Source organism: Cervus canadensis, chromosome 17 (genome assembly GCF_019320065.1).
Source record: "Cervus canadensis isolate Bull #8, Minnesota chromosome 17, ASM1932006v1, whole genome shotgun sequence".
Taxonomy (NCBI): Eukaryota; Metazoa; Chordata; class Mammalia; order Artiodactyla; family Cervidae; genus Cervus; species Cervus canadensis.
In genome coordinates, this window is record NC_057402.1 from 51,924,108 (window position 1) to 51,951,465 (window position 27,358).

Genomic DNA, 27,358 nt, shown 5'->3' on the forward strand with positions numbered 1-27,358 from the left:
TAAATGTGGAATCTAGAAAAATGGCACAGAAGAACTTATTTACAGGACAGGAATAGAGATGCAGATGTAGAGAATGGACATGTGGACATGCACAGGGAGGGGAAGGTGGGATGAATTGGGAGATTAGGGTTGACATTTATACCCTACCACGTGTAAAATAGATAGCTAGTGGGAACCTTCTGCAAAGCACAGAAGCTCAGCTTGGTGCTCTTTGATGACCTAAAGGGGTGGGTTGAGGGTGGGAGGGAGGGAGGTCCAAAAGGGAGGCTATATATGTATACATGCAGCTGATTCACACCGTTGTACAGCAAAAACCAATGCAATATTTTAAAGCAATTATTTGCTGTTTAGTCGCTAAGTTGGGTCTGAATATTTCGTGACCTCAAGGACTGTAACCTGCCAGACTCCTCCATCCATAAGATTCTCCAGGCAAGGATACTGGAGTAAATTGCCATTTCCTTCTTCAGGGATCTTTCCAACCCAGGAATTGAACCTATGTCTCCTGCATTGGCAGGTGGATTCTTTACCACTGAGCTGCCAGGGATACTCAAAGCATTTATACTCCAATTAAAAATAAATAAAATGGAAAAACATTTAAAAGATGCTTCATAAAGAGAAGAACATTTGCCCTTATATGTAATTGATGAGTCTCCCTATGCAAGTCAGGGTTTTCCAGTTTTCTCCCCTATTTCCACTAGATGGAATGACTTCTCCCCATGTAGGCTGCTCAAATGCCACATTGAAAAAAAATCTCCCTTGAATCTTCCTAGATGAAAGTCATGTCAAGTTCTTTTGAATACCCAACATGAGCTATCTCTCATGCACTATACAGCCACATACATGTCTATTCTACACAATTGTAAGTTATTTAAGAAAATAGCCATGTTATAGACCTGTAAGAGTATCAAGCCTGCAGTGATAAAAACTTGGCTTCAAATGCAGACAGATATCCTGGCTATCCTAAATTAAGGCAGTTAGTGCTTTTCTATGTGTAGGAGGATGCAGGAGTCTGGGCTCAGTGGAATCATTCCTTTGGTATGCACCTCAGCTCTCTGAGGCCAGCATCTCTTGTTTTCACATCCTAAGTTTCCTCAGGGCTCACCATGGGGAGTTGCTGCAGTCTGATGGCTGCTAGAAGGCATGGATTCTTTCTTCCCTGAGTTCCCTCAGGGTTCATTTGTTCACCATTGGTGATGGTTACAGTTGTTGATGACTGTGACATCCTTTGTTTGTTAATATGACAGGAAATATTCCATTTCTCACCCAGAATCTGGACAGTTCTTTGTATGAAGTATGTAGTCAATTTTTGTTTGCTTGCTGAATTGAATGGAGCCAGTGCAATTACTATTCTAGAAAATTAATGAGAATTATGTGGGAAAATAATGGGCTCCACTGACAGGAAGATTGAGAAACATCAAGTTGTATCTAAATACATTTTTAATTGGCCTCCAACTAATAAAAATAAATGGAAAACAAAAGAAAAAAAACCCTTTGATTTTCTAATGTGCATGATTTGGCTATATATCTCTTCATGGAGAATCTCACAGGACTAATGTTCACTGCAGCAGAAGTTGAGAAATACAGATATAGGCTACAGGTCCTGGAGAAAGTGGGAAGAAACTCTGTCTACCCACAGGGTGTCTTTCTTGCCCAAGGCTGACTGGCAGTCTTTGCAGCCAGTTGTGTGCTAAGTCATTTCAGTTTTGTTTGACTCTTTGTGACCCTATGGACTGTTGCTCACTATGCTCCTCTGTCCATGGGATTCTCCAGATAAGAATACCAGAGTGGTTTGCTATTTCCTTCTCCAGGGGACTTTCCTGACCTGGGGATCAACCCTATGTCTCTTATGTCTCCTGCATTGGCAGGTGGGTTCTTTACCACTAGCATTCCCTGGTAAAGACCTTACAGGTTGGCATTTCCTAGGCAGATTCACCAGTGGCCCATCATCTGATATTCAGGCTCTTAAACGTGGTTGGTCAGCCTAAGGATACAGACTGTTTCCAATGGATTGACTCACATTAACCAAGTTTAGAGACTGACGGATAAACATTGTTCAGAATTTGCTCATTTATCATAAGCATTCTCATTTCAGGTTGAATTTACCATATGAATTGACTCAATTATATAAGTTTTTCCTTCTTCATGTGATCTACAGGCAAAGTCAAATTATAATGATAAGGCTGTGGAGAAGCCTGAATCAGAAACAGTGGGGCAATTCCTGAACTGATTTAAAGAGATGTCCTCAGTTAGACTTTCTCCTTCCTCTCTCTCTTTCTCCTTCTCATTTATTCATCAACAATACTTCGGGGAAACCAACAATGTGAATCAGCGGGCACTGAGGAGAACCTTCCTAATTTTCAGTTACTAGTATCCTGCTTCTGGTCATGTGATCTTTTAAAAAATTATGTATTTATTTATCTTTGGCTGTGCCGGATCTTCATCGCTGCCCTCCAGCTTTCTCTACACAGGGAGTGGGGGCTACCCTCTGCTTGTGTCAGGAGGGCTTGTCATGGAGGTGGCTTCTTGTGAGCAGGCGCACTAGGGCACGTGGGCTTCAGTAGTTCTGGCCCACAGGCTCAGTAGCTGTGGGGCTTATTGGCCGCACAGCATGTGGAATCTTCCTGGACCAGGGACTGAACCCTCATACCCTGCTCTGTCAGACAGAATCTTAACCGCTTGACCCCCAGGGAAGTCCTAGCCATGTGATCTTGGTGGGGTGATTTAACTGCTTAGTGCTGCCACGTCCTCTTGCATAAGAGCACCCACTCCAACCGGATTAAAGAAAGTATTATATGCAGGTGACTCAGACTAGCACCTGGCACCAATGGTTTGCATACCTCTTTAATGTGCACATAGATTAGCTAGCCTGCACCTTTTAAATTTTATTTTTTATGCACATCAGGAAATTGAGTTCCAAACGATTAATTGCTCTGCCCTAGGTCACACCCAGTTAATAAGTAGCAGAGTTTGTTCAGGACCTTGTTGTAAAATCTACTGTTTATTTTAGAAAGTCATGAGTTTTGGCATCCTGGGGGAAGAAATAAAACATAATAGTTATATGGTCTCTCATTTCCCTGTAACAAATTCTACACAAATGAAGATGGACTCTAATGTCTATGTTTATCATCAACTTTTGATGGATTTTGTCATTTTCCATATTTATCTCCTATAATTTGGACCTCCCTCAAAAGACATCTTAACAAATGAGATCAATTTTGTTCTCAATTTTTTTTATTTTTTAAAAAGAAATTACAGTCATCTCATGTTCTTAGGGAGGAAGCAGCACATTTGGCAATTTCCATTGCTTCTGGTTGTGATCAGATTGAATTTTAGGCAGTCATCTTCAAGCTATGCCCTAATTAAGATGAACAGATATTGTCAGCTGGCCTGTTTAATCAGTTTTCCATCTGGCATAATCATGTTTATGAGCAGGATCTGCTTTTTCTTGGCTTTGGAAGTAGCTAAAATTAACAGAACAAAGCGATCACAATTCCTAAGGTAAGAATCAGGTCCACTCTTCACCTATAGTCCTAGATGGGAAAGCAGAATTTCAAGCTACAGAATTAAGTGTATGTGATATTTGCATTGCTGGACTCCCCAAAGGCTCATGGCATCCATCCAGCCATCTACCCATCCATCCATCCATCCATCCTCCACCCATAATCCATCTATATTTCTGCTTACATTCTCTTCCAGTAAATATCCCTTGTTCAGTTCAGTTCAATTCAGTTCAGTCGCTCAGTCGTGTCCGACTCTTTGCGACCCCGTGAATCGCAGCATGCCAGGCCTCCCTGTCCATCACCAACTCCCAGGGTCCACCCAAACCCATGCCCATCGAGTCAGTGATGCCATTCAGCCATCTCATCCTCTGTCATCCCCTTCTCCTCCTGCCCCCAATCCCTCCCAGCATCAGGATCTTTTCCAATGAGTCAACTCTTTGCATGAGGTGACCAAAGTATTGGAGTTTCAGCTTCAACATCAGTCCTTCCAATGAACACCCAGGACTGATCTCCTTTAGGATGGACTGGTTGGATCTCCCTGCAGTCCCAAGGACTCTCAAGAGTCTTCTCCAACACCACAGTTCAAAAGCATCAATTTTTTGGCGCTCAGCTTTCTTCATAGTCCAACTCTCACATCCATACATGACCACTGGAAAACCCATAGCCTTGACCAGATGGACTTTTGTTGGCAAAGTAATGTCTCTGCTTTTTAATATGCTATCTAGGTTGGTCATACTTTCCTCCCAAGGAGTAAGCGTCTTTTAATTTCATGGCTGCAGTCACCATCCACAGTGATTTTGGAGCCCAAAAAAATAAAGTCTGACACTGTTTCCACTGTCTCCCCATCTATTTCCCGTGAGGTGATGGGACCAGATGCCATGATCTTAGTTTTCTGAATGTTAAGCTTTAAGCCAACTTTTTCACTCTCCTCTTTCACTTTCATCAAGAGGCTTTTCAGTTCCTCTTCACTCTCTGCCATAAGGGTAGTGTCATCTGCATATCTGAGGTTATTGGTATCTCTCCCGGCAATCTTGATTCCAGCTTGTGATTCTTCCAGCCCAGCGTTTCTCATGATGTACTCTGCATGTAAGTTATATAAGCAGGGTGACAATATACAGCCTTGACATACTCCTTTTCCTATTTGGAACCAGTCTGTTGTTCCTTGTCCAGTCCTAACTGTTGCTTCCTGACCTGCATACAGGTTTCTCAAGAGGCAGGTCAGGTGGTCTGGTATTCCCATCTCTTTTAGAATTTTCCACAGTTTTTTGTGATCCACATAGTCAAAGGCTTTGGCGTAATCAATGAAGCAGAAATAGATGTTTTTCTGGAACTCTCTTGCTTTTTCAATGATCCAGTGGATATTGGCAATTTGATTTCTGGTTCCTCTGCCTTTTCTAAAATCAGCTTGAACATCTGGAAATTCTTGGTTCATGTATTGCTGAAGCCTGGCTTGGAGAATTTTGATCATTACTAGCATGTGAGATGAGTGCAATTGTGTGGTAGTTTGAGCATTCTTTGGGATTGCCTTTGTTAGGGATTGGAATGAAAACTGACCTTTCCCAGTCCTGTGGCCACTGCTGAGTTTTCCAAATTTGCTGGCGTATTGAGTGCAGCACTTTCACAACATCATCTTTCAGGATTTGAAATAGCTCAACTGGAATTCCATCACCTCCACTAGCTTTGTTCTTAGTGATGCTTCTAAGGCCCACTTGAGCCCCTCATATATGCTGGACTCTCTATGACCCAGGGCATACTGTAATGAAAAAGAGAGTATTCCTACTCTCAAGAAGCTCTTGGTGTAATGAAAAAATAATCAAAAACATATATACAAATCTGAAAAGTAAAGTGTACTGATATTTAGAGGAGGGTAGCATATGAAAAATTCTTGCATTGAAAATAATTGTCTGTACAGTTTTGCATTCTGTCTCTAAGAATGGCAATTGTGCAAAAGGAGGATATAGAAGTTGACTTTTGTTGCACTACTTCTTCAAAATAGCAGGCCTTTGATAAATTATTTGTATCTCTATGATGGATGGTTCTTTATTGATTGCCTGACTAAACAAAAAACCAGAGACACTGGGAGAGAGATTTCAAGTTAACACGGGTATGAATGAGCTAATACTACTGCTTTCTATCAAGAGAACAATTTGGGCATCAGAAAAAAGAAATCTATGGGAATGTTTCTGCGTATCTCCTATAAGCTACTTGGATCTCAGCCAGTGTGGCAGCTCTTGTAATGTAAACAAAGGCAGGAAAGATACTAAAATGCTCTTTGGTTCTATCATGCCCTCAATGTTATATTTCACAAGGGGGTTAGTTAAAGTTCTGTTAATAGGAGCCTAAGGCGACTAGACCATGTTGTTTTAGGAAGAAAATGAATGGTCAGTTGCTAAGGCATGGTGTGTTGCTCAGTGGACTTAAAAGGTATGCATAACCTAAAAGTTGAGAATTTTGTTTTGTTCTTTGGGAATTTTTAGGAGTTCAAGTTCAGGAGACAGAATCTCAAGTAACCCCAAGAGAACTGCTCTGAGGAGGTAAGGGGAAGAGTCAGGTCATATAGAAGTTTTGCCACAAAGGGCAGATTGTCTGAACATCAAATGATTATCATTAATTAAAGAAAATCAGATATCCCAAGTTCAGAAATTTATCAGTTTTCTCTGTATGGGAAGATGCCAGAGTCTGTGTGCCCTGAAATCATTCCTTTGATATGTACCTCAGCTGTCTGGGGCTAGTGTCCTGTGTTTTCACATCCTGAGTTTCCTCGGGGCTTGTGGAGGAAATGACTGCAGTCTGATGGCTGCTAAATAGCACGTGTCCTTTTCTTCCTGAGATCCCTCAGGATTCACCAGCTCACAAACTCCCCTCTGATGGTTGCAGTTGCTTATGACTGTGACTTTCTTTGTTTACTGATATGGAAGGAAATATTCTATTTCTCAGTTTTTAGGAGATTTCATTTGACACTGGCTACAACCTTTACTGGAGGAGAGAATGAAATGGAATAGGAGTTCCCATCTCCTTTCTCCCATCCTCAGTGTCCACACCTTCTCTTCTCTCTGTGAGCTTGGGCAGAAGGAAGCCTCCATTATGATATGAGGAAAGCCCATGAGGCTAGAATTCCTTTCCTAAGAAAAAGGGTTAGAGTCTCACACAGGAATGGGGCGGTGACACCTCCATAGGGTGAGACTTGAGTTGTGAGTATAAGAAGAAGACAAGAACAGGGAGCAGTAAGAGGGTCGCTGAGAAGAAGGGTAATGAGGAGCTAGAACATATTTATAAGAACAACTAACAAAGGTCCCAACTGTAAGCCCTTAGACAGCTGCTTGGGAAACTATAAGTAATTCTGACCAAGTCATCACCTCTTGTCTCTATTGCCTGAGTGGTTGCATGAATCATTAGTAAAAGAACCGCTTCTACATTGTTAGAAGAGTTCTGTGTCTCTTTCTCCAAGGAGTAGAGTGTGGGATTATCCACAAATGAGGCTGTTGCAGATAGCATGTAGGATCACTTGGTGGTGCTCTGGGTGGGGGAGGGGGGTGCAGGGGGCGGCGAGGCATGGTGAGTGGAAGGCGGAACACCGACCTTCCTCTTGGGGTCACCTGTTTGGAGAAGACCACCAATCATCCTGTGTGCTCCTGGGCAATGCAGACTGCTGGGCGGATTTCCTGGATTCCCTCGATAAACTCCTCCCTACCCAGGGACAGAAATGGGGCCCTGCCATCTGGTTACATGAAAAAACACTTTATAACAGTTTAAGTTATTTAAATAAGTGGACAACAGAGGGAGGAAATGAAGTCCTTAGAAATTGCAGATGTTGCTCAGCAAATTGAAAGGGGTATTTGGGGTGGAATTCAAACACTGTAAGGGTGACCAGAAGCTGCCATAAGTAATTGCACATCAAAATTGGCTATGGAGCTGTTGAAAATACAACTACCTGGGTACTACCCCAAGACTGGCCAAATCAGAGCATCTGGAAGTAGAAGCAAGGAATCTATATATTTTTTACATAGTGATGCTAAAACACAGCCATGTTTGAAATTCCGTGGACTAGATGAGTTTTAGGGTAGAAATTCAACTGTGAGATTTTATGTTTCACAGTTAAAAGTGCTAAATTTTTTTTGCACAAGATGAGAGTTGGGAGGTAAGTTTTATTTGAGGCAAAATGATAACTGCAGCCCAGGAGACAGTGTTTCAGAGCTCTAAAAGACTTCTTTGAGGAGGTGAGGGCAGAAGCCAGGATATATAGAACTTTCATAACAAAGTGGGCTTCCCTTGTGGCTCGGCTGGTAAAGAATCTGCCTGCAATGCCGGAGACCTGGGTTCGATCCCTGGGTTGGGAAGATCCCCTGGAGAAGGGAAAGGCTATCCACTCCAGTATTCTGGCTTGGAAAATTCCACAGACTGAATGGGGTCACAAAGTGTGACTGAGCTACTTTCACTTGGGACATCAAAAGATTACTGTTAATTAAAGAAACTAGGTATGTCAAGTTAAGGAATTTGGTGCTTTTCTATATATGGGAAGATCTAACAGATTGAACTCAATCATTCCTTTGATATGCACCTCACCTATTTGGGGCCAGTATCATGTGTTTTCACATCCTGAGTTTCCTCAGGGCTCAGGGCTACAGTCTGATGGCTGCTAGATGGCAGGTATTCTTTTCTTCCCACATTCCCTCAGGGCTCAACAGCTCACCATCCAGGGTGGCTGCAACTGCTGATGACTGCGACATCCTTTGTTTACTGATATGGCAGGAAATATTCCATTTTTTAAAAAACAACTGTAATCTTGGAAACTTTAACTGCCACTCTATGTGTTGGATCACTTTTTAAGGCCTGGTCCTTCAATATCTCATAGACATTGGGTGTTTTATCGCATGTTGAAAGATGGTCACAGCAAAGGGCGGTTGCATTTCAGTTATTACCTGCTGATGCTGGCTGGTAGACCTGTTGAGTGACCTGGTGTGTGGGTTCCCAAAGACCTACAAACAAGCTGAAAAAGAATTCTGGAATCCTTCCCGGGACACTGAGAGCTGTGTATATAACAATACCATCTGGTACCAATTATCTTTCTTCTTTGTGTGGGCTGAGGTCAGCAGTGAGGGAAAAATATGATGAGGAAGACAAAGGTGTACAAGATAAGTGATGTAATACAAGCATTTTCAATATTGACACTCCCATGTTGGTGCCAGGCATGCATTGGGCAGAGAGCCTCAGTAACTGGCCATTTTATAAAGGGTCCTGGCAAAATTCTTCTTTCTCTCTGAGGCCATTTTACGTTTGTCACCAGATGACCAAGGGAAGGCTCTCAAAGGACAGACCTAGTGTGAACCCCAAAGTGATGGGATGCAGTACAGGAGAACAAGCTGTACAGTTTAGCACATGGGCTTAAGGATTTGTTTTTGGACACTTGCCCACATTTGCATCAATCTTAGTTACAATCCAACTTGCTTCTCATACTCTCGCCTCCATGGAACCTTCTACAGCAGCTAGCCTTCAGTTGATCAGGCATCAACCCATCACATCACTTCTTTCCTTCCTAAAATATTTCAAAGTTTCTTCATTGCCCAAAGGACAAAGCTCAGCTCCTTAGCCTGAATGCTCTCTGCCTACTTCCCTAGATTGGTCTTCAACTCTGCATTTTTCATGTCCCATACTTGAGCTATAAGTCCTTACTATCTCTGGACAAACTTTCTTGGGCTTTGTCTGCTTGATTTTGCCCATGGAACTTACTCTATTCACATCTCCTGACTGTCTAGTGATTCTCCAGACTTCTGTTGAAGTTCTTCACAATTTTCCCTCTGATTCTCCACCCCCAAACAGAGTTGATCTCCAGGCTTGTGCTACTGTTCTATCTAGAACATAAATTTGTATGCAGTTGATTATACTTTGCAATTATTACTTCTTATAATCAGTAATTGTTTTATCAAAAAAATCTTTTTATTCAAATAACAACTCTCAGAATGGGAGTTCAGCTCAGTTCAGTCGCTCAGTCATGTCGGACTCTTTGCGACCCCACGGACTGCAGCATGCCAGGCCTCCCTTTCCATCACCAACTCCTGGAGTCTACCCAAACTCATGTCCATAGTGTTGGTGATGCCATCCAACCATTTCATCCTCTGTCGTCCCCTTCTCCGCCTGCCCTCAATCTTTCCCAGCATCAGGGTCTTTTCAAATGGATCAGCTCTTTGCATCAGGTGGCCAAAGTATTGGAGTTTCAGCTTCAGCATCAGTCCTTCCAATGAACACCCAGGGCTGATCTCCTTTAGGGTGGACTGGTTGGATCTCCTTGCAGTCCAAGGGACTCTCAAGAGTCTTCTCCAACACCACAGATCAAAAGCATCAATTCATCAGTGCTCAGCTTTCTTTACAGTCCAACTCTCACATCCATACATCAATACTGGAAAAACCATAACCTTGACCAGACGGACCTTTGTTGGCAAAGTAATGTCTCTGCTTTTTAATATGCTGTCTAGGTTGGTCAGAATGGGAGGGAATAATAGCAAATGAAAAAATCGACAAGGCTCATGCAGCTCACTACGAGAAAAACAAACAATCCAATCAAAAAGTGGGCAGAAAATCTAAACAGATATTTCTCCAAAGACATACAGATGGCTAATAAACACATGAAAAGATCCTCAACATCATTCATTATTAGAGAAATGCAAATCAAAACTACAATGAAGTATCACCTCACACTGGTTAGAATGGCCAACATCTACAAACAATAAATGCTGGAGAGGGTGTGGAGAAAAGGGAATCCTCTCGCATTATTGGTGGGAATGTAAATCGATACAGTCACTAAAGAGAAGAGCATGGAGATCCCTTTAAAAAACTAGGATTAAAACTACCATATGTTCCAACAATCTTACTGTTGGGCATATATCCTGAGGAAACCATAATTGAAAATGACACAGGTACCCCAATGTTCATTGCAGCACTATTTACAGTATCTGGGACATGGAAACAATCTAGATATCCATAGACAGATGAATGGATGAAAAAGTTGTGGTACATATATACAATGGAATATTGTGAAAGTGTTATTCACTCGGTCGTGTCCAACTCTTTGCAACCCCATGGACTGTAGCCTTCCAGGCTCCTCTGTCCATAGAATTCTCCAGGCAAGAATACCAGAGTGGGTTGCCATGCCCTTCTCCAGGGGATCTTCCTGACCCAGGGATTCAACCTGTGTCTCCTGCATTGTGGGCAGATTCTTTACTATCTGAGCCACGAGGAAATACTCAGCCATAAAAGAGAATGCATTTGAGTCAGTTCTAATGAGGTGAATGAACCTAGAGCCTATTATACAGACTGAAGTAAGTCAGAAAGAGAAAACCAAATGTTGTATATTAACACACATATATGGGATCTATTCCCATCAAAACCAGATCCTATAAAACTACTAGAGGAAAACATGAGCAGTACACTTTTTGACATAAATCGCAGCAATAACCTTTTTGGATCCATCTCTTAGAGTATTGAAAATAAAAACAAAACAAATGGGACCTATTTAAATCTAAAAACTTTCTCACAGCAAAGGAAATGCTAAACAAAACAAAAAGGCAACCTACACAATGAGAGAAAATATTTGCAAGTGATACAACCAACAAGGGATTAATCTCCAAAGTTTACAAATAGCTTGTACAGCTCAACATAAAAAAAAACCCAAACAACCCATCAAAAAATGGGCAGAAGATCTAAATAGACATTTCTCCAAAGAAGACATATAAATTGCCAAAAGGTACATGAAAAGAAGCGCAACATCACTAATTATTAGCAAAACATAAATCAAAACTACAATGAGGTATCACTTCACACTAGTCAGAATGGCCATCACCAAAACATCTACAAAAAGGAACCCTCCTGAACTCAACTGTTTATGAATCTAGTCTGTCTCTTCTAATAGACTGTAATTGTCTAGTAAAGGCCTGGTTTATTGTCTTGTTCAGTATCTGGCACCTCAAAAGTACCTTCTGTAAGTAAGAATCCCTAGTATTTACCCTTAAATACTAGGGTTTTTATGTTCTTTATGAAACAATAGATTCCAGGAACTTTGAGAAATGGTTATGTACCAGGAATATTGATTTGTCAACCTGTGCTTGTTGTGTTCATCCTAAGATCCAGACCAACCTGAGTATGTCTCAAATACCAGATAAATAGACACTAGGTATTTCTGTAAAAGACACTAGATATTTCAAAGAAGAATTGCAAATTTATTCTGAGGAAAACCAGGCAAGTTGGAGGGGAAGGGTGATTTTGAGTGTAGTATAATACTTATTATCCTGAGATCTGCCTGACCCATCCCTCATGAGCTGACTAGAGGAAAGTCCTGGGAGAAAAGATTATAATAATTACAGAGTGAATAAATAGAGATAGCTTAGTGGAATCAACGTGAGACATTCAGAATCATTTTCTAGCCAAAAGAAACCCTAGTAGACGTGTTAATGTAACTGTACTACTAGGAATTACACTGTTAAAATACATGTTGATATAGAATAGAGATATGGACCTAGAAAGGATGCCAGAGAAGCCAAAGGCTGAAGAGAGAGAGAAAGAGATAGAGATGCAGGAAATGACAGCTGACTCATTGGAAAAGACCCTGATGCTGGGCAAGATTGAAGGCAAAAGGAGAAGGGGGTGGCAGAGGGTGAGATGGTTGGATGGCATCACTGACTCAATGCACATGAATTTGAGCAAACTCTGGGAGACAGTGGAGGACAGGGGAGCCTGGCATGCTGTAGTCCATGGTGTTGCAGAGTTGGACAGGATTTAGTGACTGAACAACACGGACAACGAGCAGAGAAGAGACGAGAAGCCTAATGGACACAGATGGACACATGGTGAGAGCTCAGGCAAGGCAGCCTCCGGTAGTCCCTGGATTATCTGAAAGAAAGTTTTGCTTCTTCTAAATGAAAGAAAAGCAGAAGCAGAGAAATGCTGTTTTATTTTGTTTGTAGATACAATCTCACTTTTTTTTTAACCCCCTTTTCTTCCCTTCCCTTTAGTGTGGCCTTGGAGAACACAATTACAAAAAGGCATGCATAATGTTGTTCTTGTCAGCTGATGGACCAAGACATGCATAAATATAAAGAAAACCATGCAGAAATACTTCAGGAGTCCCCTCCTGGAATGGTGTCCAAGAGAAGTGTCCTCTCCTTTCTAGATTGAATTTCCTGGCAGATAAGTATTGGGATTTAATATAGTCAAAGCTTTTAGCTGCTGTTTTATCCCAAAGGAAAGCTAAAGAAGGGGGAAAATGATTCCCTCCCTCCAGGCTCAACTTCGCATCAGTGTACACCATTGTTGACATCTGAAAAGTGGCTCATTTGCAAGATGGGGTCTAAAAATTAGGTACTTTAATTTTCTTTCCATTGTAAAGTTCATGTGGATGAGAAATAAACCAGTGGCTGTTATAAACATTTGGGTCAAAGAACAGCTCTCAGTAATACAGAAGTGAAACTCCAGTCGTAGGCTGTTCACTGAGAAAATGTCTCAGGAGATCAAATCAAGGGACTTCCCTGGTGGTCCAGTGGTTAAGGTTTCACCTTTCAATGGTGGGGCTGTGGGTTCAATTCCTAGTCATAGAGCTAAGATCCCACATGCCTTGAGCCCAAAAAACCAAAATATAAAACAGAGACGTTATAGTAACAAATTCGATAAAGACTTTTAAAATGGTCCACATTAAAAAAAAAAAAAACAACTTATAAAAAAAGGTTGATTTGGGAGCTGTTTGTCTAATATTGACAGTGAAGTGAAAGTCACTCAGTCGTGTCTGACTCTTTGCGACCCCATGGACTATAGAGTCCATGGAATTCTCCAGGCCAGAATACTGGAGTGGGTAGCCTTTCCCTTCTCCAGGGGATCTTCGCAACCCAGGGATCAAACTCAGGTCTCCTATATTGCAGGCAGATTCTTTACTAGCTGAGCCACAAGGGAAGCCCAAGAATACTGGATTGGGTAGCCTATCCTTTCTCCAGTGGATCTTCCTGACCTAGCAATCGAGCCTGGGTCTCCTGCATTGCAGGCAGATTCTTTACCAACTGGATTATCAGGGAAGCCCATAACAGTGACAAAATGCAGGCCTTTGTATTTTAACTGGGAATTAAAAACTGGGAGTTTATCTTAAGATTTTTTTTTTTCATTTAATTACTCTGGCTAAAGCATTCCCAGCTCTGCTAGAAGGTAAAAAGTCTATGAGAAACTCCTGGCATCTCCATATATATGAGATATAAAAAGAAAAATCAAGCAATTCATTTGCTATTAATTTTAAAAAACTAAACAACACAAAAAACTATCACTAAGACCTAAGGACATGTCTATAAAATGTAGAGCCAACTACATAGTCAGGAATCACAGTATCATAGACTTAGGAGCTGAAAGGACCTGGAAGATCACCCAATCCAATGCCCTCATTTCACAAATGAGAAAACCAGAGGAAACGATAGATTGTTGGCTGAAAAATTGTACAGGGTGTCTACTACTTCTTGTGGCTTCCCAGATGGCTCCGTGGTAAAGACTCTCCCTGCCAATGCAAGAGACGCAGTTTCAACCCCTGGGTTGGAAAGATCCCCTGGAGCAGGAAATAGCAAATCACTCCAGTTTTCTTGCCTGGGAAATCCCAAGGATGGAGGAGCCTGGCAGGCCACAGTCCGTGTGGTCACAAAGAGTCAGACATGCCTTGGGAACTACATAGCAGCAGCAGCAGCAGCAGCTACTTCTTCCTGGCTAGAGTAAAGTAGCTATCAGGAAAACGGGACTTGAGCTAGAGCTATGGAGGAAAAATTACATAACAATTTAGCTTCCCCAGAGTACAAAGAAGTTAACTAGAACAGTAACACCATACTTCTTTTTTTTTTCATTTATTTTTATTAGTTGGAGGCTAATTACTTTATAATATTGTAGTGGTTTTTGTCATACATTGACATGAATCAGCCATGGATTTACATGTATTCCCCATCCCGATCCCCCCTCCCACCTCCATCTCCACCAGATTCCTCTGGGTCTTCCCAGTGCACCAGGCCGGAGTGTCTCATGCATCCAGCCTGGGCTGGTGATCTGTTTCACCCTAGATAATATACATGTTTCGATGCTGTTCTCTCGAAACATCCCACCCTCGCCTTCTCCCACAGAGTCCAAAAGTCTGTTCTGTACATCTGTGTCTCTTTTTCTGTTTTGCATATAAGGTTATCGTTACCATCTTTCTAAATTCCATATATAGCCAGGACATGGAAGCAACCTAGATGCCCATCAGCAGACGAATGGATAAGGAAGCTGTGGTACATATACACCATGGAATATTACTCAGCCATTAAAAAGAATTCATTTAAATCAGTTCTAATGAGATGGATAAAACTGGAGCCCATTAAACACCGTACTTCAAATGTTTGGTTTTAAACTACTTTGGGTTGTGAGTGACATATAAAAATCTTTACACACTTGATGTAGACAACTTGATGAATTAGGGGTTAAGTATACACCCATGAAATCATTACCACCATCAACATCATAAGCATATTCATCACCTCTCCAAATATTTTCCCACTCCTAAGACTACAAAGAGTAGGATAATGTGTGGAAAGAACCCTTACCGTAAGATCTCTCTCTTAGCAAATTTTAAATACAATATAGCATTGTTAGCTATACATAGTACACTGTACAGTACATCTCTCAATCTTATTTATTTTGCATAATTGAAACTTTGTACCCTTTAACATTTCCTCTCCATTTTCCTCTCCATCCAACCTGGGTAACCACCATTTTACTCTCTGCTTCCTTGAGTCTGACTATTTTTAGATTCCATGTGTAAGTGAGATATTGCAGTACTTGTGTTTCTGTGCCTGGCTTGCTTATTTATTTATTTATCCCATGTTAGTGATGTTTTATATTTTATTTAAAAATTTTAATTTAATTTAACTTTTATTGGAATTTAGTTGATTTACAGTGTTGTATCAATTTCAGATGTACAGCAAAGAGAATCAATTATACGTGTCCTCCGGGTCCATCCACATTGTCACAGATGGCAGGATTCTTCTTAAAGATGAGTAATATTCTATTACATCCATATACCGTATTTTCTTTATCCATTATCTGTAAGTGGAAGTGTAGGTTGTTTCCATATCTTGGTTACTGTGAATGATGCTACAATGAACACGGTGGTGTAAGTATCTCTTTAAGATTCTGATTTCAGTTCTTTGGTATATATACCCAGAAGTTAGATTGCTTGATCATATGATGGTTATATTTTTAATTTTTTGAGGAATCTCCATTCTGTTTTCAATAACATCTGTACCAATTTACAAGTAATAGTAGATACTAGGCTCAAACACCGGGATCTATTGCCCAGTTGTGGGTAGAGGAAGATGGTCTGAGAAGGAGCAGACAGGTTCTTTATCTTAAGATGAAGAAAGTCCACACACACAAAAAAGAAAAAGTCCACCATTCTTTTGTAAAATATTATTTATTTATTTATTTGGCTGCACTGAGTCTTCATTGTGGCATGTGGCATGTGGGATCTTCAGTCTTCCTTGCAGCATGTGGGATCTTTAGTTGACGCATGTGGGATCTAGTTCCCCCAACCAGGGTTTGAATCCAGGTCCCCTGCATTGGGAACTTGGAGTCTTCACTGGGCTACTTGGGAAGTTCCAAATCCACCATTCTGAAGACTCAATAGGAACAAATCGTTGGGTTTATTCACACCTTCTGTAGGGCAGCAACTCCAAATTATAGAACGTTAGCCCTGAGAAAGACTCAGGAGGTCGTATGGTATAGCCCTTTCCTTTTTAATCAATCTCAAAGATTTCTCTTAAACCACCTGTTTCAGAATCATGAAAGTAGAAAATCTGTGGTCTCTAATCAAGTGTTCTAAATTAGACTCTGAAGGCACAGAGGTGGTGAGGCTAGATATTTGCATTTTAATCACCTTTCAGGTGAAAAGGAACCACTGGTTTTGTGGCTCTTGACCTGTGTGCTAAGTACTAAGTCACTTAGGATATGTTTGACTCCTTGTGATCACATTGACTGTAGCCCTCCATGCACCTCTGTCCATGGAATTCTCCAGGGAAGAATATTGGAGTGGACTGCCACGCCCTTCTCCAGGGGGTCTTCCTGACCCAGTGATCGAACCCATAAAAACCCAGACTTTTATGTCTCTTGCATTGGCAGGCGGGTTCTTTACCACTGAGCTACCAGGGAAGACCTGGACTGCATTATATTCACCCACAGACAATATCCCGACTGTGGGCCGGTTGAATTGGAATTTCTGAGAGAGGGTCCAGGAACTGGTATGCTAAGGTGCAGACTGTGTTGAGAACTGCTGGCATAGAAGGTGGTAAAGTGACTTTCAAAAGGACACTTAAGTGAATAGTGGTAAAATTGGAACCAATTCCATCTTCCCTAAAAAAGTCAGAGTCTGAATGGCCTCTAAGACTGAGAACAAAAGTATCAAAGTTAGAAAAATGGAATTGGTGATTTGCAGAAAAGGGCAGTAGCAATCTAGCATAAGCAGGGACTGATGGGGGATGTAGATTGCCTTTTTGGACTAGCCATAACTCGGCATGCCGTGGGCTCACCGTATTTAATCAGAGGTGTACGGACAGAAATTGAGCCCCCAAGCACTCAATTTATGATGAAACTGCTGTAAAAAAGCCATAGCTAAAACAATCCTTACCATTATCCAATTAGTGGCCAACACACTGTTCTCTTGTTAACAAATCTTATAGCCCCAGGTACCCGTCCAAATCGATGAGCAGGTGCATGCAAAGCTGGTTGCAGAGCTGAGATAGAGAAAAGCTGAGGTATAGAAAAGAACAGGTTTCACGTGATGCCAAAGGACAGGGAAGGAACTAGGTGTGTATTGTAGCCCCCTCCTTTTTCTAGATGCATGATTCTGCATTAGAAAGCTGGGTCCATCTCAGCTTTGACCTTCATGAATCTCTCGATGCCTTAGCTCCAGATGCTAATTAAATTCCTAGCTGGCAACGGTTGTGATCTGCTGCATATTTTGGATGTGATGTGTATTATACTTGCCTTGGTTTCTGAGTTTCTGTTTTTGGGTAAGTGAAACTGGTTCTAGTGGGTACTATCAGTGGATCTGAAACAGTGAAGACCCCACCCTGGGGAATGTCTTAATTTTTGTCACTGGTTTAGGTGTGAGCATCCCTTGATGCTGCAAGTATAAACAGGTAAGATCAAAACAGCAATGTCAAGACCGGCTCGACAAGCAGGGTTTCCAAAAGAGCGATACGGTGGGAGAATGAGAAATAAGACACAAGAATTCAGTGAAAAGCGAGGATCAGGGGACCAACACCACTCCGAGGTGAAGGTGCTGAAACTGAATCCAAGCCAGCTTTATCATACTTTCAGCCGTGAAGGAAAGAATATGCAGAGAGTTAAGCTATAACTCAAGTGGCCTTGAGTGCCAAAGAACAAAATGATCATTAACCATTGAGTAACTAAGAAACAGTAATCAATAACAAATCAGTAACTAAGAGTAATATTTTATCTATAAATTTTCCACCAGGTACGTAAAACATGTGACTCTGAGACGCCAGTTGAGAAACAGTCTGGGGTCGGTTTTCTGACCCCAGGATCATATCTTGTTTTTAAGACTATGAACTGTTCCTTCTGGACTTGTTCCAAGAGTCTCATGTCTTATAGCATCCAACTTATCAATAATTAAATTTCTTTTGCAGCCCTTGCTGGGGCCTGCTTTTCTTTTATTCTTCCTGTCTCCTATACAGCAACAGGTATAATTTAGAAATTTAGTCCAATCCAATACTACCTATGATAGGATGACTCCTTGAGGACTTCACATCTTTTCAGCTCTCTAGAGAAAGAGACTAGGAAACCCCTGGATGGGCCTTCAAAGGGTAAATCACTTATTTACAGTGATTCTTGTAAGACACTGATCCTTCCTAAGAGGAGGTGGGATGGGAGGATATAAAACTGTCTCCAGCCAGATCTTCATCATGATCGTGGGCATGTTCAGAGTATTTCTATTCACTTAAGGAGGGGAGCTGAGGGCCCCACAGACAATCCACGGAAGCATCTTGAAGGTATGGATAAGTTTTCTTATGGGCAGGAAGATCTGTGTGCCTCAGATGTTAAGCAGGACAGGGACTAGAATGAGATGAGTGAGGACCCATGTTGGGTGCCAAACTTAAGTCAGCTCTGTAAACTCAGCAATTAAGAGAAATACTTTATTTAGAAAATATTTTATTTTGTTATTATTTTTAAAAATATTTTATTATCTAAAAAAACCTTGCATTCCTGGGATCTATATCCTCCTCTTTAATTACCTTGTGCTATCCTCTTCTTATTCTGTAGAATTGGATTTGTTGGTGTTTTATTTGGAATTGGTATGCATATGTTCATGAAGGATGTTGGTTAGTAATTTTCTTTCTTTTTTTTTTTTGCTATGTGAGCTTTTCTCTTCTTGCCGTGAGTGGGAGCTCCTCTAGTTGCAGTGCACCGCTTCTCACTGGGGTGGCTTCTCTTGTGGCAGAGCATGGGCTTTAGGACACATGGGCTTCAGTAGCTGTGGTGCAGAGGCTTAGTCCCCCTGTGGCATGTGGGATCTTCCCAGATCAAGGATCCAGTCTGTGTCCCCTGCACTGGCAGGTGAATTTTTCACCACTGGACCATCAGGGAATCCCTGGCACTATCTTCTAAAGCTGACCTGGTATGTCACTTGTGGCCCAGCAATTCCAACAGAGATGCACACACAAGTTCACTAAAAGCTAAGTGTGAGAATGTGCAACATCATTAATCATTAGGGAAATGCTGATTAAAACCACAATAAGAAACTACTAAATATCTATTAGAATGTCTAATAGATGTCTATAAGAATTGACTGCATAAGTGTTAATGAGGATTAGAAGCAACTGAAACTCTTATAAACTCACTTCTATTGGAAATGTAAAAGATACAATGGAAAATAATTTTAAAGTTTCTCAAAAAGGTAAACATATTTCTATCACACGACTCACTAATAGATATTTACTCAAGAAAAATGAAGGCAGGTGTCTGCACAAAGTCTCGTACGGGAACGTTCGTAGCTGCTTTTGTTTTAATAGCCACAAATTGGAAACAACCCCAGTTCCCATCAACAATGAACGGGTAAGCAAATTGTGTGGTACAAACATGCAATCAAACTCTGGGAGATGGTGCAATACAGGGGAGCCTGCGGGCTGCAGTCCAAGGAGTGGCAGAGTGGGACACGGCTGAGTGACCGAACTGAACTGACGTATACAGTGAAACACCGTCAACAACAATTAAAAGGGAATACACTACTGATACACACAACAGCATGGCAAACTCCAGAGTAATTCAGCTGAGTGAAGAAAGGCAGACAAAGAACAGTACACATGATATGATTCCAGTCTTAGGAAATCCTAGAAAACGCTAACTAATTTGTAGTGATAGCAGATCACTGGTTGTGTGGGGATTAGGGACAGAAGGAAACGGGGGAGAAGGGCTTACGAAGGGATGGGAAGACACTTTTGTGGATGTTGAATGTCTTTTTTGAAGAGTAAGTTCTATAATTTTATTGTGAATCTTTTAAGTAGACATTTTTCAAAATTAAATGCATGTGCTTGATTTACAGCAGTATGACAAGTTTCATATTTATTTTCCCCATTGTAATTAGTATCATAGGGTTTATTGAGAGATTCTCATATTATTTATAGATTAAATGATTTTAGTGACATTTTCATATGGGTGCATTGAAATTTGTCAGACTGTACATTTTAAATATGTGCAGGTTATTGCATGTTAGGTATAAAATATAAAATCATTAAAAATAAGTGCATGAAAGCTTTGTTCTTAAGTTGCTCATTGCATAGCAGTGGACAAACATATCATTATTATGCACATGTGCAATTATAGAGGGCTTTGGCAGTATATAGGAGCAAGCCAATCCAGGAGTGTCTTCTGTTTGGGGGTATCACAGAAGGCTCTAGAGTGGGGATGGTTGGTGACGTGCAGGGGCTCTAAAATGATCCATTCAAGACAGGGCTGGAGACATACTTAGAAGCCAGATGGTTAGGCTAAAGAGCTTGTTTGCCACATTGGGAAGATGTGTGGCAAGAAGAGAAGTCAGACCCATGAACACATTAACAACATGAGTCATAATTTTTGGTGGAGGTCCGATTTTCTTGGTAAGATTTATGATTCACAAATCTAGTCGTTTAAAGATCAATGGACCTCGATTGAACAAATTGCCCTTTACTCTGTTTTTATCTATTGCATGTCCTAGAAAAATGGGTACTAACACGAGTTTGTTGGTTCCATTTTCAGTGAGATTGGAGCATTCATTCCAGTCACGAGTAACAGTTTGTCTTTGTCCTCTTGGGTTATCTTTCCTTGAATGTAGGAAAAATACATTTTTTTTCTGCTTATTTTTTAATGTATTTAAAGGATATATTAAATATTTCTGTTAAACTTGATCTAAATAATGTAGTGTAACAGGTCAATTTTTTTTAAAGATTTAGGAAAGGGATGTTTCTGGTAACCTATTCAAACTATTATGGTAACTATCCCAAGACTAATTTGCCTTCAGCCAAGTTTTAGGTGGGATGAGTAGCAGAAGGAGAGAGAATAGAAGGAGAAAAAGCAGAAGAGGAAGCAGAATGAGAATAACGTGAAACTCCACCATTCAGTGCTTAGTAAACAATGAAATAAAATTGCTATTAAAGCCCTTTCTTATTTATTGAAATCTTTATTTTGATGATTTTGGCCCAGTTTTATATTTGCAAAAGAGCCAGAAGACAATATACACTTCTTAATTTTCATTTTATGTTATTCTCTCCAAAGTGCAAATAGATCAAATCTATGGATTTTATTTTTTCAACCCTTGGAATGGAAACAAAATTGTTGCCATTGTATAAAGAAACAGGCTCTGACTTTCAGTGACTTAAAATAGCTAATGTTTTCCGGTACCTCTGTAGTTTTATTTATTTCCTTTTACTTAGGTCCCACAGAAACCTACTAAATTATTTTTGTTAGACCTATTTGGAGATGAAGGAAATGGAGGGATAGAGATTGCTAGATTGCTCAGTCAAATAGTTAATATTACTACTATTTCCTTTGCTATCTGAAATATTTCCTTCGCTATCTGAAGGTAGAGTGTTTCTAAGGAAACTTTTTTTTCCCAGTCGTAACTGAAATGGTATAAAGTGAAGAAGCAATTAACTTAAGACACATCTTGCTAATGAATGCACAAAATAAATTGAGATAAATCACAGTTGCTCACAGACACAGTTCAAAGTTGTAGCAGCTTGGTGGTTGCAGTTAATAATGCTATATTGTATACTTAAAAGTTGTCAAGAGAGCAGATCTTTAATGCTCTTATCACACACACAAAATGTAATGATATAAGGTGATGGATGTGTTAACTAACCTTATTGTGATAATAATTTTGCAATATATCCACATACCAAATCATCATATTGTACCCCTTAACTTATACAATGTTATATGTCAATTATATCTCAATAAAGCTGGAAAAAAATGTACCAGTTGGGTTAAAGAATATATAGGTAGGAACTGGAGTGGGAAATGGCAACCCTTTTCCAGTATTCTCGCCTGGAAAATTACATAAACGGAGAACACTGGTGGGCTACAGTACCTGGGGTCGCAAAGAGTTGGACACTGCTGAGCGGCTGAGCATGCAGGCAAGGAGAAATTGGCAGGTGAATGGGCAGGGAACTAGAAGAAAGGTCAATATAAATTTTCTAACGTGAATCTCAGAGAGAAAATATAATATTTTTAAACATAGAGCTTCCGTGGCTTGTGGAACTATATCAAAGAGTTTAAAATATATGTCCCTGGAATCCCAGAAATAGAAGAGAAGATATGGCACAAAAATTAATAGCCATATATTTCCTAAATTTTGTGGAAAACGTGATCTTATATGTCCAAAAGATTAAAAAAAAAAACCCAATTAGGATAAGTACAAAGAAAACAGTACCTAGGCATATCATAGTCAAACTGTTGAAGACTAACGATAAAGAGAAAATCTTGAAAGCACCTAGGGGGAGAAAAAAAGACCTTATATACAAGATACCACTGTCTAGATCTTTATCTGGGGAAGAAATGAACATCAAAAGGTGAAGGAATGGCATTTCTAAAGCACTAAAAGGAAAAAAAGCTGTCAACATAGAGTTTTATGTCATCAGAAATATCCTCAAAAGTGAAGGTGCATAAAAGGCATTTTCAGATACACGAAAGCTGAGAGATTTTACTGCTAGCAGACCTACATCACAAGAAATGGGAATGTGGGTTACGGTAGGCATATAGAATTCTAAAGACGTCTTTGTCTTAAGCCCTGAAAACTGAATATGTTCCATTACATGACAAAGGGGAATTAAATAAGTAGATGGAACTAATGTTGCTAATCAGCTGACCATCAGCGCAGGAGAGGGGAGAGAAGGCACAGGCAATGTAATCAGAGTCCTTAAATATGGAAGAGGGAGGCAGGAAAGGCCATTTCAAAGCGATGTGATATGGGAAAGATTCCACTGGCTGTTACTGGCTTTGAAGATAAAAGGAGGCCAGGAACCCATATATATGTGCAGCTACTAGAAGCTGGAAAATGCAACAAAATGACTTGTCTCCTAGAATCTCCAGGTAGGAATATAGTCCTGCTGCTACACTGATTTTAGCCCACTGAGATTCATTTCAAATTTCCGACCTAAAGAATTAAAAGGCAGTACATTTGTGTTCTTTCAAGCTGCCAATTTCGAGGTAGTTTGTTAAAAGTAATACATAAATGATTCATCCTAAAGGAATTAACACTAGATAGAAACTTGGATCTAGGAGACGGAATGGAGAGTATAGGAAATGGTAAATAACTGAGTAGATGTAAAAGAGCATCTTTTAATTCTACCCTTAAACTCTTTAAAAACCTAGTGATCACTTAGTGCAAACATCAGTGTTTCATATGGAATTATAAAATATGTGGTTGTAAAATAGACTAGACAGCACACAGAATGGGGGGCTGAAATGAAATTATATTGTTGCATGTGTTTTAAACTTTTGTGTGATGTGGTACAATATGAACTCTATGTAGACTATGATATCCTAAGGACATATATTATAAGATCAAGGCAGTCAGTAAAAACTATTAAAAGCTACAGCTAAAAGAAAGCATTAATCACTGAAGAAGGCTTTCTTTTCATTCCTTGCTATTCTTTGGAACTCTGCATGCAAATGGGTATATCTTTCCTTTTCTCCTTTGACTTTTTGTATTTCTTTATCTTGGGGATGGTCTTGATTCCTGTCTCCTGTACTATGTCATGAACCTCCATCTGTAGTTGTTCAGGCACTCTATCAGATCTAAACCCTTAATTGATTTGTCACTTCCACTGTATAATTGTAAGGGATTTGATTTAGGTCATAACTGAATGGTCTAGTGGTATTCCCTACTTTCTTCAGTTTAAGTCTGAATTTGGCAATAAGGAATTCATGATCTGAGCCACAGCCAGCTCCCAGTCTTGTTTTAGCTGGATGTATAGAGCTTCTCCATCTTTGTCTGCAAAGAATATAATCAATCTGATTTTGGTATTGACCATCTTGTGATGTCCATGTGTAGAGTCTTCTCTTGTGTTGTTGGAAGAGGGTGTTTGCTATAACCAGTGCATTCTCTTGGCAGAACTCTATTAGCCTTTGCCCTGCTTCCTTCTGTACTCCAAGGCCAAATTTGCCTGTTACTACAGGTATTTCTTGACCTGGTTAATAAGTTTAATCAGTTAAATAATTTAATAAGTTAAATTGCTTGTTTAAATTATATCCAGAGTACATCATAAGAAATGTTGGACTGGATGAAGCACAAGCTGGAATCAAGATTGCAGGGAGAAATATCAATAACCTCAGATATGCAGATGACACCACACTTATGGCAGAAAGCAAGGAACTAAAGAGCCTCTTGAGGAAAGTGAAAGAGGAGAGTGAAAATGTTGGCATAAAACTCTCAACTTTCAGAAAACTAAGATCATGGCATCTGGTCCCATCACTTCATGGCAAATAGATGGGGAAACAATGGAAACAGTGGCAGACTTTATTTTTGGGGGGCTCCAAAATCATGGCAGATGTTCACTGCAGCCATGAAATTAAAAGACACTTGCTCCTTGGAAGAAAAGTTTTGACCAACCTAGACAGCATATTAAAAAGCAGAGACGTTATTTTGTCAACAAAGGTCTGTCTAGTCAAAGATATGGTTTTTCCCAGTAGTCATGTATGGATGTGAGAGTTGGACTACAAAGAAAGCTGAGCACCGAAGAATTGATGCTTTTGAACTGCGGTGTCAGAGAAGACTCTTGAGAGTCCCTTGGACAGCAAGGAGATCCAACCAGTCCATCCTGAAGGAAATCAGTCCTGAATATTCATTGGGAGGACTGATGTTGAAGCTGAAACTCCAATACTTTGGCCACGTGATGGGAAGAACTGACTCATTGGAAAAGAACATGATGTTGGGAAACATTGAAGCAGGGAGGAGAAGCGGGTGACAGGATGAGATGGCTGGATGGCATCACCGACTCAATGGGCATGAGTCTGAGTAAACTCCGGGAGTTGGTGATGGACAGGGAGGCCTGGCGTGCTGCAGTCCATGGGTTCGCAAAGAGCTGGACACAACCAAGCAACTGAACTGAAAAGAAAGCATTAGAGAAATCAAAATGAAGTATTACAAAAACTTTAAAGAATCCATGTAATACAAAAACTGGCAAATAAATCAATAAGAAAAAAGAAAATAGCAAAAGTTATATTTAATTCCTAATATATTATCATTTACCATAAACATAAACAAATTTAGCTTTCCAATTAAAAATTACATGTTATCAAGGTGAATAAAAATCCAACCACTTGCTTGTTTGTATTTGTAAACTACTAAAATTGTTGTATTGTAATCTGAAAAGTGTTGAAAACAAAAATATTGAAAAAATATACCTTGCAAATAGTATAAGAAGGCCATATTAATATCAGAAAAAGCAGACATAAGTACAAGGAGTATACCAAATATTAAGAGAAAGAATGAAAAAAATGTTAATTCATCAAGGAAGGCACAGGAATTGCAAATGTGTGCTAATAACAACCAAATTTTAAAACATGTGAAACTCAAACCAATAGAACTGAAAGGAGAAATAGATACACCCATATAATTATTCTTGGAGATTTTTAACACAACTCTCTTAGTAATTGATAAATACTCAGGGAAACTTTCAGTAAGGTATAGAATATTTGAATAATGCTATCAACCATGCCACACACATTGTTATTTATAAAACAATTACCCATCAGAACAAATATACCTTTTATTTTCAGGTATATATCTTACAAACACTCAAGTAGATCATGTTCTGGAAATAAAATGTTGAAATCATACAGAACAGGTTCTCAGATCAAAAGGAAAATGATTCAGAAATCAATTACAACAAGACATCTGGAAATCTTCCAATATTTAGAAATTAAGCAATAAACTTACAAATCCTAGAGGTCAAAGAAGAAGGAGCATTGGAAGCTGTTTTGAACTGAATGAAAGGGAAAATAAAATAAAAAATAAAATAAATAATAAACAAATGAATAATAAAATAAAAAACTATGGAACGCAAACAAAGTAGCAGTTGGAAGGAAGTTTATACTTTTAAATGCTTATATTAGAAAATAAGAAAGTTTTAAAATAAATAGTCTAACTTCCCATTTGAAGAACCCTAAAGAATCATTTTGAACTGTGGTGTTGGAGAAGACTCTTGAGAGTCCCTTGGACTGCAGGGAGATCCAACCAGTCCATCCTGAAGGAGATCAGTCCTGAGTGTTCATTGGAAGGACTGATGCTGAAGCTGAAACTCCAATACTTTGGCCACCTGATGTGAAGAGTTGACTCATTGGAAAAGATCCTGATGCTGGAAGGGATTGGGGGCAGGCGGAGAAGGGGACGACAGAGGATGAGATGGCTGGATGGCATCACCGACTCGATGGGCATGAGTTTGAGTAAACTCCGGGAGTTGGTGATGGACAGGGAGGCCTGGCGTGCTGCAATTCATGGGGTTGCAAAGAGTCGGACACGACTGAGCGACTGAACTGAACTGAAGTGAACTGAAAGATGAGTAGATCAACTCAAAGAAAGTAGGAGGAACTAAAAAAATATAAAAATTAAACTAAAAAGATAAACAGAAATAAATGAAATAGGAAATATCTGTAACTATTTCTGTTTTGTAGATAAGTTCTTTTACAGCCTTTTTTTTTTTTTTTTTAAGATTCCACATATAAGTGATATCATATATTTGCCTTTCTCTGTCTGACTGACTTCACTCAGTATGTACCAGCAGGTAAGGGGAGGGAGGAGGGATACATTGAAAGGCTGAGACTGACACATACACATTACTGTATAAAAAATAGATAAATAATGAGGACCTACTGTACAGGACAGGGAACTCCACTCGGTACTCTGTAACGGTCTATGTGGGAAATAGATATATATGTATATGCATAACAGATTCACTTTGCTGTACAACTGAAACTAATACAACATTGTAGATCAGCTATAACCCAATAAAAATTAAAGAAAAAAGAAGCAGGAAACAAATAATAGAAAAAACTAACAAAGACATGTCTGGGTTATTTCATTAAAAAGATTGATAAAACCCTAGAGAAAAATAGAGAAAGCAAAAAATATGCGTCAACAATGAAAGAGGCTATCACCACAGATTTTACAGGTATTAAGAATATTAAAAAGAGAATATATATAACAAGTTGATTAACAAGTAAATTAAACTCAGGTGAAATTGGTAGATTCTCTGAAAAGCTAAAATAACCAAAAACTTTTTATATGTTAACAGAAAATCTGAGTATCTCCATAGATATTATAG